Source organism: Galeopterus variegatus, unplaced genomic scaffold, assembly GCF_000696425.1.
Source record: "Galeopterus variegatus unplaced genomic scaffold, G_variegatus-3.0.2 Scaffold2243, whole genome shotgun sequence".
Lineage (NCBI taxonomy): Eukaryota > Metazoa > Chordata > Mammalia > Dermoptera > Cynocephalidae > Galeopterus > Galeopterus variegatus.
This window is the reverse complement of record NW_007728354.1, coordinates 14,607-29,077: the sequence shown is the minus strand read 5'-3', so window position 1 is coordinate 29,077 and position 14,471 is coordinate 14,607. Positions and strand designations below refer to the sequence as shown.

Below are 14,471 nucleotides of genomic sequence, written 5' to 3'. Positions count from 1 at the left end.
CTTTGAATGGTGAATTGTTCTATCCTATATGAAGAAACTTCTAATAGCAACCATATCCCCTCATGGCTAAGGCAACAAGCCACTGGTAACAACGCTATAAAGACTCAAGGTTGTGCTCTGCTGGAACTGGTAAGTGTGCCTCCAATGGTGAAAGTCAGTAGAACTCAGTGGTGTCTCAAGATATCAGCTTTCAAACTCTCTCTTTCTCTCTCTCTCTGCTTTGGTGTCTTGTTGTGTAAAATGAAAATAATAGGATCCTGCCTCTTAGGGTTGTTGTAAAGTTCCAAAGAGATAATTCAAGAAAGGACACAGTATACATTATCTCAGCACATAGGTAGCTTCCTCAGCAAGTAGCCACATATGTGAATAATCCCAGAAGTGCTTTACCAACACTACCACAATTGCTGATTCTTAAAATATCATTGTTACTATTAGACTACTCTTATGATAATTAGCACTACAGCCAAAAATAAAAGTGTAACATTTCTTCTCTATGGTGCTCTAGCATTTAGGTGTTTGACTCTCATGACACCTTATATGGTGAAAAAGAGATTCACTATTATCACATCAATTTCACAGATGAAAGAACAGACCTTCATGGATGCTAAGTGACAATTACCAAAATGATTACATGATAGCCCAGTCAGAGTTGCCACTTGGTTCTCAAACCCAACGCTTTTAAGTCAAATTTATACTGCTACACCAAATGTAAAATGGGATCTTGTTGGAATAAATGGAATATTTGAAGAGACCTAGTCTCATATCCTCATTGGTCAGATGAGTTGGGGATGTCTTTGACGGTTATTCCTTTTTATGCCTCTACCTACCAGTGACCTCAGGTTGTTCAGCCTAATTGCACCTGGTTCGGAGGGGGAGAGGCAAGCAGTATTGATGTTGGTGATGCCATTTTACAGAAGCCACAATGTAGAGCGTTCCTGTAATTGTTTCCAAGGAACATGAGTGGTGCCCCAGGAGGAAGGATAAATGGTGAATTCTACTCTGGCATATTTGGAGATGACACTGGCCAGTGTCACAAACTCTAGTAGGCAGGTAACAGTCTGAAATCCACTCCCAGGTTTCTTATGGTTTTCTAACTCCTCCAATTAGCTCTTTGGCCTTTTTCTAGCTAACTTTAGTAAATAACTCTTTATTAATTTTATTTTTTTCTATTGAGTACTAAAGAACTGTTTTCAGTAGCCTTAGGTTTGCAGTAAAAAGTCTTTGGAGACAGTTTTGACCCAGATTTGGGTGACTCCAACTGCCAAGGGCAATGACCTATTGTAGACACAGGCTTTGACATGGAGACCAGTCCTAGCCCAGGCTGGNAGTAGGCAGGTAACAGTCTGAAATCCACTCCCAGGTTTCTTATGGTTTTCTAACTCCTCCAATTAGCTCTTTGGCCTTTTTCTAGCTAACTTTAGTAAATAACTCTTTATTAAGTAGGCAGGTAACAGTCTGAAATCCACTCCCAGGTTTCTTATGGTTTTCTAACTCCTCCAGTTAGCTCTTTGGCCTTTTTCTAGCTAACTTTAGTAAATAACTCTTTATCAATTTTATTTTTTTCTATTGAGTACTAAAGAACTGTTTTCAGTAGCCTTAGGTTTGCAGTAAAAAGTCTTTGGAGACAGTTTTGACCCAGATTTGGGTGACTCCAACTGCCAAGGGCAATGACCTATTGTAGACACAGGCTTTGACATGGAGACCAGTCCTAGCCCAGGCTGGCTGCTGGCTGCTATGAAGACACAGAGAAATCTAGACTCAAATGAGGCCATGTTTTCCTCATCTGTTACTCAAGTGCATGGTGCCCACCCTCTCTACTTCCTGCACTTTCCAATGGAAATATTTAGAACTTGGGGCTCAAATAAGGGAATAGACAGAAAGTCCTTTAAAAGCATACCACTCCAGATTAGTTTAACCAGAGTCATTATTGTCACTGTGCTATTGACATCATTATTTTGTGGTCAGTTGAGATTTTCTTATCACAAAACAGTTAATGAAGTGGCAACTCAATTGGTTACCCAAAAGGAGGGTGATGGAGCCAGATGAGGCTCTGTGTTATCCCATTTTAGTGTCCTGTTTTTCTTTTACAACAGCTGTGTCTAGTGGGTTTATATGTTTTTTAATTACAGTGGCATTTCATATAATTGCTCCTGACAAAATTCAGGCTGAGGACATTTTTTTTAATGCTAAATATGGTGTATTTCCCTAAAGGCTGAGTTAACTTTCACAGCAGCCAGAACACTACCACCTTTGATGCACCTCTAAGCTTGGTACCTACTATTTTTAACAAATTATTTTCAGCATAACCAAAAAAAAAAAAAGCAATTGTACTTGCAGGTCCATTAGTAAAGAGAAAAATGACAAAATCCATCGGTCATCAGGCTCTGGTTTATAAATTGGTCACCAGCTAAGAAGCATTTTTCCCATGACTGTGAGGAGTTATGGACTAGAAGGATTAGACAGACAGAGAGAAAGAGTATCTCCCTCCTGATCCTGGTGCATGTCCATTCTGTTGCTTCCTGCAGTGTCTCAGATAGGCTTGCTGCAGCATAATCATCAAAAAAGCAAGCAAACACTGCCTCATCAGAAAGACAAATGTTGCTTAGTGGGAAATCCAGCCAGTTAGGACCATAAAATGTCAAGTCAAAAGGGGCTTTGCAGCATGTGTTCCAAACTGGCCATTTTACAGAGGAGAGAATTAAGATTCAGACAGGTGAAATGCATGTCCAAGGTCATACCAAAGAGCAAGTATTAATATACCTCCAAGGGAGTATATTAGCTTCATATTGGTGTTTTAACAAATTACCACAAACTTAGTGGCTTAGAGCAACATGAATTTGTTGTCATACAGTTCTGTAGGCCAGAGGTCTGACTTGGGTCTCACTGGGCTAAAAATCAAGGTGTCAGTAGGGCTAGGTTCCTTTCTGGAGACTCTGGGGAGAATCCATTTCCTTGCCCTTTCTAGCTTCTAGAGGCTTCCCACATTCTATGGCTTGTGATCCCTTCCTTCCTCTTCAAAGGCAACAACATTGCATCTCTCTGACCATTCTTCTGGAGTCACGTCTTTGACTGTAGCTGGGAAAGTTTTCCCACTTTTAAGGACTCACATGATTAGACTGGTTCCACTTGAATATTGCAGGATAATCTATCTTGATGTCATTGACTTTAATCACATCTGCAAAGTACCTTTTGCCATACAAGGTTACACATTTACAGACTCCAGGGGACTAAAGCATGGGCATTTTTGTGCAGGGGTGGGAATTATTCTGCCCACCACAGGGAGGATGGATGGACAGAGAAAGAAAGTGGTGAATCAATAGAGAGTTGGCTGATTGTGCAAGAAAATAGCCATGGACACCTATTACAAGCTGGGGTTCCCAGGAATCAGACTGAGATGGAGCCTTGTGTGTCATGAGAGTACTCTCAGAATCAACTCCTATAGGGAAAGGGAAGGGAAAGAGGTAGGAACAGGCAGAAGGAGGAGCTGCTTTTGTCTCAGCTGACCCCTCAGGGATCCTTAGAATAGAATAGCCCTTCAGAGTTGTCATAAAGGGTTGAGCATTTAAATTCTTTTCCCTGTTATTGCTACGACCACATTAAGCAGTCACAGGATGTGGGCTTCCCTGTGAGGGCGGTGTGACCGGTTCTGCCAAGAACAATTCCCAATAGCTAGGATAATATATCCTTCACTCATGATGGTGGATCTAAAAATACAATCACATTTACTACCAGAGCACCTATTCCTGAGCTTCATGTTTACATGTAAACAGCAACAAAGAAAATCCACTATCCTCCCAGTCTGTTTGGACTGAAACTTTATTGGTAAATTTCACAAGGTGATCCTAGACTCAGAACTCAGGAAACAGAAGGAAAAGAGTCATGCACTTCATCTTCAGGTAAAGCTAGTCACAGTAGTCCTGGAAGGTGAATGGAACCCTGAAGTTTGCATGAACTTGGGAACAAGAGCAGGCAGGGATCACAAGGGGTTAACAGAATGAGACTGCGTCAGAAATGGCATAGAACCCAGGGGGGGAAAGAGGCAGATCATGAGTTCAGGGGACTAAGATCCAAACCCAGGTCAGAAATCCAGGGTTCTTCCCAAACCACAGCAGAGAAGTGGCAGAAGCTGAGAACAGGGTAGTTGGTCCTGATATTAGTTTAGGAGGATTCCAGCAACTTTCAGCAGGTACTGGTGGTCAAAAGAGTAGGGTCCGAGGTCAGCCATGGAGGTACCTGGAGAACAAATCCTGTTTCAGTAAAACTGAGAAAAGGGCAAGAACTTAATTACCAGGGAAAAGGGCTTTCTGTATTAGATCAACCGGGTGAGCTACAGCCTCATGTCATCTGGCCCATGAATGTCATTTGGCCCAAGCCCAAGTCTGATCCTGGCTCAGGAGCAAGAGATGCTCCAGTCGCCTGAGTACAAAGGGTTAGAAAGACAGGAGGGCAGCAGCATATGTTCGCTCTAGGGAAAGTGCTTTCCCATTGCATCAGGGCTGACCTCAATGTTCATCTCCAGAACATCATGGAGGATGAGCTTTTTTCCTTGTCCCTGGTTATAATGTCCTCATTTTATGGCTCTAGAGAAAAGTTTAGGCTGTAAGATCCCAGGCCTGGAAGAACAGAGAGCTCAGATAAGTGGCACATAACGGCAGGATGTTGCACCATTCTTCTGTGAGTTCCCATGGCTAACTTTTCCCATAATGAACTTTAGTGTCAGGCAGAAGACACTAGAGTGCTTGTTAAACAGGCAGATTTCGAAGCTCCACACCTGGAGATTTAGATTCAGAAGATGGGGGTGGGGCAGAAATGCACTCAGCGAGGACGGAACAAAGACTGATTTTCCTGTACCTGAGTACCCAAGGCTCTCACTCCGTCTGGAACAGTGTTGAGCCCAGCATTTGTATCAAGAATAGCTCTGCCTGTTTGTGCAGACAGACATCTTGGGCTCCTCAACCACTGCCACTTTTCCACACATTCAGGCTGCAAAGTCTAAATCAAATGGTATTTAAGAAAGAAACTTCATGCATCATCTAGAAGAGCATGGAGACGTTGCACTGGATCAGCCATACTTGCAGACAAAATGGGTTTGACTCTCTTACATTTCTTGGCTCAAGAGGCGATAGCAAAGTACTCCAACACATTCACATTGCCTTCCTGCAGGTCATTTTCTACATGTAAATGTCAGCAAGAACACTCATTAATAACGCTTGTGATTCTTATAGAATTTCGCATTTTACCAAGCACTGTCACCTATATTATTTCCTTTGAATTTTGCTACGCTGCTTGGAGGAGGGAATTATTATGCCCCTTGAAAAGATAAAAAAAAATTGAAATTCAAAGAGTTTGAGCACTTTACTTTAAGTCACAAAGTGAAAGTCTGAAATACGACTCTATTCTGCACAGAAGACTTTTGTATCTCACAACACTGGAAGTTTGGGAGAAAGGAGAGTCAGAAAGGGTAGAGAAAGCTGGGACCAGAAATCATCTGAAGTTTACATTTCATAGTCTCAGGCTATCCAGAGATGATTGTTTTTACTCCTTTCTAACTTTAACTTATTTTGAACTCTTTGGAGCATTCTCACACCCTTATCTCATTAGATCAGTTCAGCAACCCTGCGAGGCAGGCAGAGTGGTCTTCCAAGTGAGGGACTGAAACCCAGAGAAATTAAGTGACTCGCCCAGGAACAGACGGGCATTTGGCAGCAGAGTCAGGACTGGAACCTAGTGCGAGGCAGGCAGAGTGGTCTTCCAAGTGAGGGACTGAAACCCAGAGAAATTAAGTGACTCACCCAGGAACAGACGGGCATTTGGCAGCAGAGTCAGGACTGGAACCTAAATCTCTGAGGGCAGCAGCCTTTGGAAGGGGGATGAGATAGGAGAGAAGTATCTGCTGAAAGAGGTAGGAAGAAAGCATTTGGTTAAAAGATTAATCAAAGTTCGCTTGAAAGTAAAAAGAGCCAAGAACAGTCAAAAGAATTTTTTTTTTCCTTTTTGTCTTTTTTCGTGTCCGGCAACGGATCGCAACCCTCAGTGTTGCGCCCGTACCGGACCGGGACCGGCAACGGGATCGCAACCCTTGGTGTTGCGCCCGCACCTCGCTCAGCCAGTGAGCGGGAACCGGTCTGTATGTGGGATCCGAACCCTCGGCGGGAGCGCCACCACGCTCCCAAGCGGCACACTGTAGCAGTGCACCACCAGGCCAGCCCAAAGAATTTTGAGAGAATACAAAGAAGAGAAATTCATACCACAGAAATCAGAACATATGAAATATAGTACGATAGAAGTATAGGGATACAGAGACCAATGGAATAAACTAGAAAGTCCAGAAAAAGAGCTATGGATTTTTGGAAATTGATACATGATGGGGTGATTACAAATAAGTAGGCCAAGTGTAGACTGTTTGATACATAGTGTCATGGAAATTGGCTATTCATATTGGAAAATTAACATTAGAACTCTGTTTCATACACAAAATAACACAAAACATTGCAAAATAAATTCCAGATGGATTAAAAGCTAAAGCTTAAAAAGACCTTTTAAACTATTAGAAGAAAACTCAAGAAGATATTTTTGTAATATATGATCAGGAAAGAATTTCTTAATATTCCAAAAAACCACAAAAAAAATAAATAAATTTGATTATGTTAAAATACAAGACTTCTGGGCCGGCCCGGTGGCGCACTGCTACAGTGCGCTGCTTGAGAGCACAGCGGCGCTCCCGCCGAGGGTTCGGATCCCACATACAGACCGGTTCCCGCTCACTGGCTGAGCGAGGCGCGGGCGCAGCACCGAGGGTTGCGATCCCGTTGCCGGTCCCGGTCCGGTGCGGGTGCGACACTGAGGGTTGCGGTTCATTGCCGGACACGAAAAAAGACTAAAAGGAATGCGATCCCGTTGCCGGTCCCGGTCCGGTGCGGGTGCGACACTGAGGGTTGCGGTTCATTGCTGGACACGAAAAAAGACAAAAAGGAAAAAAAAAAAAATACAAGACTTCTTTATGACCAAAGACATTATGAACAAAGCTGAAAAAGGAGTGAGAGATTTGGAGGAGTTTGTTCTGCAGTTGACCAACAAAGGATTAATATCTAAAAAGCTCATGTGTGTGTGAGGCAAGAACTATGATAAGTAAAAGACAAACAGCCCAATATAAAAACAGGCAGTTCACAGAAATGAAAATCAAAATGGTCTACAAAACTATGAAAAGATGCCCCTACCTCATTAATAATCAGGGAAATGCAGTTAAAGCAAAGAGATAATATCTCACTCCTATCTAGTTGCCAACAATCAAAAGGTTCCACAATACCAAGTTCTTCTGGAAAATAGGCACTGTCATCCTGGAGGGAGCGTATATTGTTTTAATCTCTTTAGAGGACGATTTGGAAATATCTTGTAAAAGAAGATATATATGCTTTATGACAACTAGTTGTATGTCTACATATATACCCTAGAAGAAAACTCACTCCTATGTGTTGTGTGATATGTAGGATGATGTTTATTATTGTATTATTTTTCAATATTGAAAATTAGGAAGCTATCTAAATACTCATCAACAGGACAATGGAAAATGTGCAGTGCAGAGCCGCAGTGGTGAACTTCAGTGAGCTACACATACACGGTGATCTTGAAAAGCTCAAGTTCAGTGTAAAAATTCAAACCATAATAATATACCATTTACACATGTACCATTTACGCGTTTTATACGTACAAAACAATGTTATCAATTACTTATGGATTCAAACACATGCGTAGAAAAAGCACAAAAATAGAGGAAAATGCACACATGTTCAAGAGAATGGTTTATTGGAAGAAGTAAAAGAGCCTCAAGGAGAGTATAAAGAGGATTCAGTTGTATCTGTAATATTTATTTCTTTAGGTAAAGATAAAACTAAAACAAGCTTGGCAAAATGTTAGCCTTATAACGTTCTGGGCAGTGGATATTGAGTCTTTGAGACAGTAAACAATTCAGAAAAGGAAAAAGAGAAAAAGGAAAGAAGTTAATCACCAGCAGACTCGCTCCTCCAGTGGAAATGAGAAGGTGGTGGGGAGAGCAGAACCGACAGCTTTGAAAATTATTTCAGCTTTGGATATCCACTCATGCAGACACATCCACACAGTTCCACACGCAGGAGCAGTGGGTTCATGAAAGGAGTGCTGCAAGCAAGGTAGCTGAGGAGCACCGGGGGTCCTGGCCAGCTCCAGCTCTGCCAGGGCATTCCATGGCTGGGAATAGGGCCCAGGAATAGCAATGGAAGTCCAGAGGTAGGCAGTACAGGGCTACTGTGGTGGCCGTGCAATGTCCACAGGACTCAAGCTCTTTCTGCTCTGTCATCCCTAGTCACATGGGATCCACTCCAAGGTGACTCCAAGATCAGAGATAGCCACTGCAGCTCCAGGCCATCCAGGAGGGAAGCAGAAAGAAGTGGGGTGAGGAGGGCAAAATGGTCCCTGTTGGCTGTGTGTAGCCCTCTAGAATTCTCTCCTGGATGTCTGTAACTTGCATGGACATTTTATTGGTCATCCCCAACCAAGAAAGCAGAAAGAAGTGGGGTGAGGAGGGCAAAATGGTCCCTGTTGGCTGTGTGTAGCCCTCTAAAATTCTCTCCTGGATGTCTGTAACTTGCATGGACATTTTATTGGTCATCCCCAACCAAGAGAGGCTAGGTAATGTTTTCTTTAACTCAACCAGCCATGTGCCCAGCTGAAACACTGGAATTTCTATTGCTGAGGATGGAGGAGGAATGGTTAGTTGGTCAATGGCAAGTAGTGGCTGCCACAGTCGGTCACTCATGGTGCACCCATAGATAAGAGCTTGCTTCCTCTGGACAGTGTTTTCCCACCCATGCAAGAAAGAAGAGGGACCAGGTGACAGTTTCCTCACTGGAGACAATCACCTCTGGTGTTTGTTGCTTCCCACTTTGGTCTAACTTCAACTTGGAACAACTATACTTGAAGCCCTTGTCTACACATTCTCCTTCCCTCAGGGAAGGGATGGGTCCTAATTGGTCTGTGAAACTTTTTCTCCCCCCAGAGCTTCGGTTCTGTATTTATGCTCCATACTCGCCACTCTTTAGGAATTGCAACTTCTCTTCCAGGTTCATCAGCTGCTAGAAACACCCATATTTTAGTTTCCAACTCACCTCTTCCAAGAACTCCTCCCTGCCCACTTCATCCCACTGTCAATTGTCAAGAGCATCTCTTTAACTCAGAGAATAAAATGTTTTCATTGAGGATGAACCTTCAATCATCTGGCCCGATGATTTGCAACTTTTTTTTTTCAGAGCCCTTTCTTCAAGTGAAAACTTGAAGCCCTAAGGTAATAGATCAAATGAATGAAATGGTGGGATGGGATGGGGTGTAGGAGCCCCAAGTCTTCTCAGAACATAGTGTGGAAAGAGCATATCACACCCTCATTTTGTGAATGAAGACATTGTTGCCCAAAGACAGCTGAATTGTCCATGGTCATACAGCTAGCTCATAATCACACTGATAGAAACAATATCTTCTACAGTTACCCTTTCTGTCAAGCACAGGCCTGAGTGTTTATGTATGTTAATTAAACCTCATGATAACCCAAAGTCACACAGCCAGTCAAGGTCAGAGCCAAAATTTGAATCAGGCTTTTTGCTTCCAGAGACTAGATTCCAAACCACTATTCTGTAAGTAGAAAAACCACAGAACCTGAATAAGAATTCAAGTAATCTATAAGTAATCCCAATAAGGCCACTGTCTAAGGACTAAATGGAAACATCAAGCCCGTACTTGATCACCTGAGTCAGCCACGTTTCTGGCCAAATCACAACTGCAGAGAGGAAAGGCAAGTGTTTCAGACAAACATTCTGTGCATGGTCATCTTGTAAGTCAGGTCCTGGAGGCCAGAAAATAGGTGTACCTTGATGATGTCCTGCATTTTTTTCTCTAGAGTGGTGGTATCGGAAGGGCCATCCAGGAACCAGGAAGAAGGGAATTTGGTGACTACTTGTAAAACCCCAGTTGGCAGGTTCACTTTTACATCTGGGTAGTTGAACCCTGCAGCAGAAATCACACCCAAGCTCCCCAAATTGGTGCCACTGTACATTCATGCTCCCCTCTCATCTCTGTTTAGCTGTCTGTCTTCATGTCCATAGTCATGCATCGTCAACCCTGACAACAATCGAAACCTACTCCTTATTCCTCTCTCAGTTACCAGCAACACTATGTGCCCATCTGACCAAGCCAAGGCTTGGGAGTCACACTGGACTCCTGTTTCTCCCGCTGCACCATCACTGAGACAGTCACTATGCCTTACTGTCCTGTTTTCTTCCTTTCCATCTCTCTAATCTGTCCACTCTCCTCCTTTAGTCTGGGCTTTAATTTGTTCCCAAGATAACATCACCCGATCCATTCTTGGTATAAAACAGAATTGGATCATGTCACCTTTCTTAATGGTATTCTATAAGCTTTGGGATAAAATCAAAACACAAAATAGAAAGCCAAGTCATTCAATATCTGGCCAACACTTTCCTCCCAGCTTTATATTTCATCACCTGGATCCTGTTTTTCCTAAATTGTGAGTCTTTGTGTGTGCTGCTTCCTCTGTCTGATGCCCTCCCTGCCCTTACCTCTCAGTCAATATCTGTCAGATGCATACCTAAGTTTAGGTACAGGAGGAGAAGAAAGAAAAAAAGGACACAAAGGAAAGAGGGATAGAAGTGACAAAAAGAGAAGCTGGACATGTGAATGAAGAAAGTTTGTCCAAAGTAGGAAAATAGAAAAAATAAATCAAATAAGTAAACAAAAATACAAAAGCAGAGGCCTGAAAGCACTGTTTCTAAGACCATATTTCTATTTTAAACTAAACTGAAGGGCACAAACTTCACCTGATTGATCCCCAGGAAGCATTGCAGAATACAAAATGCCCCCAGTCAGCTGGCAATCCTGCACAACAAGGTGAGGAGGTGAAGCTTTGAGGACAGGTCAGAGGAGCAGTGATTAGAGCCAAAGTTGAGTCTTGGCTCCAGCCTCAGGATTTTGTCCATGTGCATTTCTGCTGGAACAGAGACAAACTTGCCATTTTACTGAAGTGAGTCTTTTTCCACCGGTCTGTGTGAGCCCCCCTCTTCACTGGCTCTCTCCGTGACACCTTGGGAAAGACAGACTCATTAATAACTTGGCTCCACATCTTGAGAGATTTAGATGACTTATGTAGGATGGCTCATAAAAGATGCCAATCAAATTCAGGGCTGAACTGGTAAAATAATTAGTTCCTGCAATGTGGCAGCTCAGAGCCCAGGGAGAAGAGTGGGAAGGACACACAACACCTGTGATGTGAGACCCAGTGCCACTATCCCAGAACTTTGGGAAGCTCCAGTGTGCTGAGATCTTGAAGGCCACCCAAAGGCACTTAGCAACGCATGTGAGCAAAGTCCTGGTGAGGCTCCGTGTGGCAGCACCAGCTTCCTAGGGGCAGTGTTTCATGCCTATTAACATGACGGGCTATTTTCAAACCAGTCGGCTGAAGTGGGAAAGGTGAATGAGCAGAGACCATTCCCTTCCTTAAGGGCAACCTGATCCCTGATAGGAGCATGAAATGTGAACAAACCCAGTTCTTAACACATATCATTATATTCAGTGCTCACAACCCTCCTAAGAGAGGAAATGTATTATCCTTATTATACAAAAGGGTTTGAAACTCAAGAGAAGTGACATTTCCAGGGTCACCAAGGTAGTGGCAGAGCTAGAACGTAAACCGACCCTGAATATCAACAAAGCCCACATCCTCTCTTTCACTTTCCATCCTTTCAAAAATCAAAGGAAAGTCAGTGTCGTAAGGGGCTCCGGGTGCTAGCATGCTCTATAGACGGTGGGAGTGAGGCACACAGTGGCTAATGACTGGCTGATGACAGAGGCAGAAGGTGAACCAGAATTTCGGGGCTTCCACTTTGGCTCTTTCCTTGCTGTACCTCACTGCTTCCTTGATTCATTCAACCATGCATTTGGCAATTGTGTAGTGAGTTCCTACCAGGCACCAGGCACTGTGCTAGGCCAGTGGAGATATAGCAGGTTGAGAATAGAAAACACCTCTGATCTTGCGGAGATCACATTCACTTGAAGAGAGAAACAGTCACACAGGTGAGGGAGATACATCTTATGAAAAATGAAATAGAAAACACCTCTGATCTTGCGGAGATCACATTCACTTGAAGAGAGAAACAGTCACACAGTCAGGTGAGGGAGATACATCTTATGAAAAATGACAAAGCAGTGTGAGGGGACAGAGAGCAATGGGGCATGAGAATAAGTTTTATTTTTTAAATGGTTATCAGAGGAGGACTCTCTGTTGACACGTGGCTCTGAGCTTCCCCCCAAAATCCATTCCAACCTTGATCTATGCCTTTGTTGTACACATGGTGTAGCAGGTCCCCAAAGAAGGAAAGAGGGTTAAAAAGCAAGCCCAGCATGGTCACACCCCTGCCAGGGACAGTCTCACAGTAGGGTGGGAGGGGGGGCTACAGGCTAACTTGGGGAGCAGAGAGGATTGTTAGATGATGACCTGTCCCCAGAGAAAATGGCCCAATGACTTGGGAGCTTCAGGAAGCTCCTTTGGCAGTCTGATAAGTCTTTGAAAACCTTCTATTACCTTCTATTAGAAGGGGAAGTTGGAGGTGAATAGGACAATTGGAGAATTAGTGGGGGGAGGATTATATGTGCTTTGAGATCTCATTAAAAACATTTCTTTCATAGGCTTAGGAGGTTATGTCACTGGGAAAGGCACTAAAAGTAAAACAATAGGAAAACTCTCATTGTGCCTTAGAAACAATATGGAAGCCCATTTCTGCTGAAGTTGGAGAAAAAAAAAAAGGTTTACAAACAGAAATTGTCAAATATAATCTATTTTATAACTATAGCATGGTATATCTGTACACTGTGTAGTGTAAGTTTTCTGAAAGGTTTAGCAATAAAGTAAGTCAACGATGAAGACAATTGCCCAAATACATTTCTGTATTTTACTACTGGAATCACCCACAGGAGACTGGGGGCTCTGGGGTGGCCCCCCAGGGAACAGCTGGAGAAGCCCCTGGCAGGGTCAGTACCTGAAGCTGGGAAATGGGAAGACACAGACAGACTGGGGAGGACAGTAAGAAGCTGTCAGATGCCCAGAGCCAAGAGGCCTTGTGCCCAGGGGTGGCAGGAAGCAGCCTGGCTGGTTGGCATAGCTTGCTGTCTGCTGCAAGTGCCCTAAGTTCTACCATAGAGATGCCCAGAGCCAAGAGGCCTTGTGCCCAGGGGTGGCAGGAAGCAGCCTGGCTGGTTGGCGTAGCTTGCTGTCTGCTGCAAGTGCCCTAAGTTCTACCATAGATGAAATTGGCAGGAAATGTACAAGAAGCTCACACTTTCTCTGTGTCCTCACCTCTCCCTTCCATCTTCACTCCAGCTCCAGAAGAGTCTCAAATCTACTCTAAAGTTAACCCCCCACCTCAGCTCAGGACACATCCTTTCCTGTCTCCTAATTAGGTGTCTTCTCTCTCACTGGGTCTCTCCCTTCCAAATACATTCTTCCTAGACAAACACATCATCTTCCATTTTTAAGGGGAAAGGAAAAAAAAGAGGGAGAACTTTCCTTGGTCCTGCTATCCCCCCAACCCCCCAAGCTAGCATTGTGTCTCTCCACTCTCCTTAATTGCCAGCACTTAAAGAAGCGTTTCCACACTCACTGTCTTCCCTCTCATCTCTATCTTCTTTAACTCTCTATGATCTTGTTTCTATCCCCACGATTCCACAGAAACTTCTCTAACTGCTGGATACATCAATTCATTCAAGTCTTTGACCTCAGCAGTATTTGTCACTGCATAACCATTGCCTGGGTAAAACATGCACCTCCTTTCGCATGCATGACTCTGTCCCCCTGGTCTCCGCTGTTGCCTTCTCACCTCCTTCCCAGTCCCAAGCCCCCTACCACTACCAACTTAGTCCTCAGCTGGTGGAGAAGAGACCAGAATCACTGAGGTCACTGGTTTGGGGGGTCACGCTCCTTTGCAAATCTGATGATAGTTTTAAAGAATCTCCCCAAAATACAGCTTTATAAATACATATTCATATATAAATGTAATGCATATACATATATAAATACTATCTCAGGGGAGGCTCATGGACTCCCTAAATTAAGAAACTCTGTCCCAGAAGAATAGCCTTTTATAAAAAAATGTAATTATGATGCCATGTGGTTGTTGCATGTCACTTTTAAGCCACATGTTTCTAGTGAGTCCTTGGACTCCAGGGGTGCTGTACTGAAATAAAGCATTTTATCAAAACGAAGATTCCGGATTTCTCATCCAGTTTTTATGTCTTAAAGGCTGCATAACCTTGGGCAAGTCACCTCTCTAAACCAGTTACTCCTCTGTTAAAAATGGGTATTATAATTTCTTCTCTGTCTCACAGGATGGTTGTAAAGATCAAATCAGATAAGGAATTTGAAACATTTTGCAAACTTC

At 43.4% G+C, this 14,471-nt stretch overlaps 1 long non-coding RNA gene across 1 annotated transcript; it reads right to left on the bottom strand.

Moving 5' to 3' along the window:
• Nucleotides 1–3,798: 3,798 nt before the first annotated feature.
• On the bottom strand, nucleotides 3,799–11,106 carry LOC103597235. Its single transcript, XR_551093.1, has 2 exons — nucleotides 10,860–11,106; nucleotides 3,799–4,233 (listed from the first exon to the last, which is right to left on the bottom strand). It is a non-coding gene; the product is annotated as an uncharacterized LOC103597235 (long non-coding RNA).
• Between the last annotated feature and the right edge of the window lie 3,365 nt (nucleotides 11,107–14,471).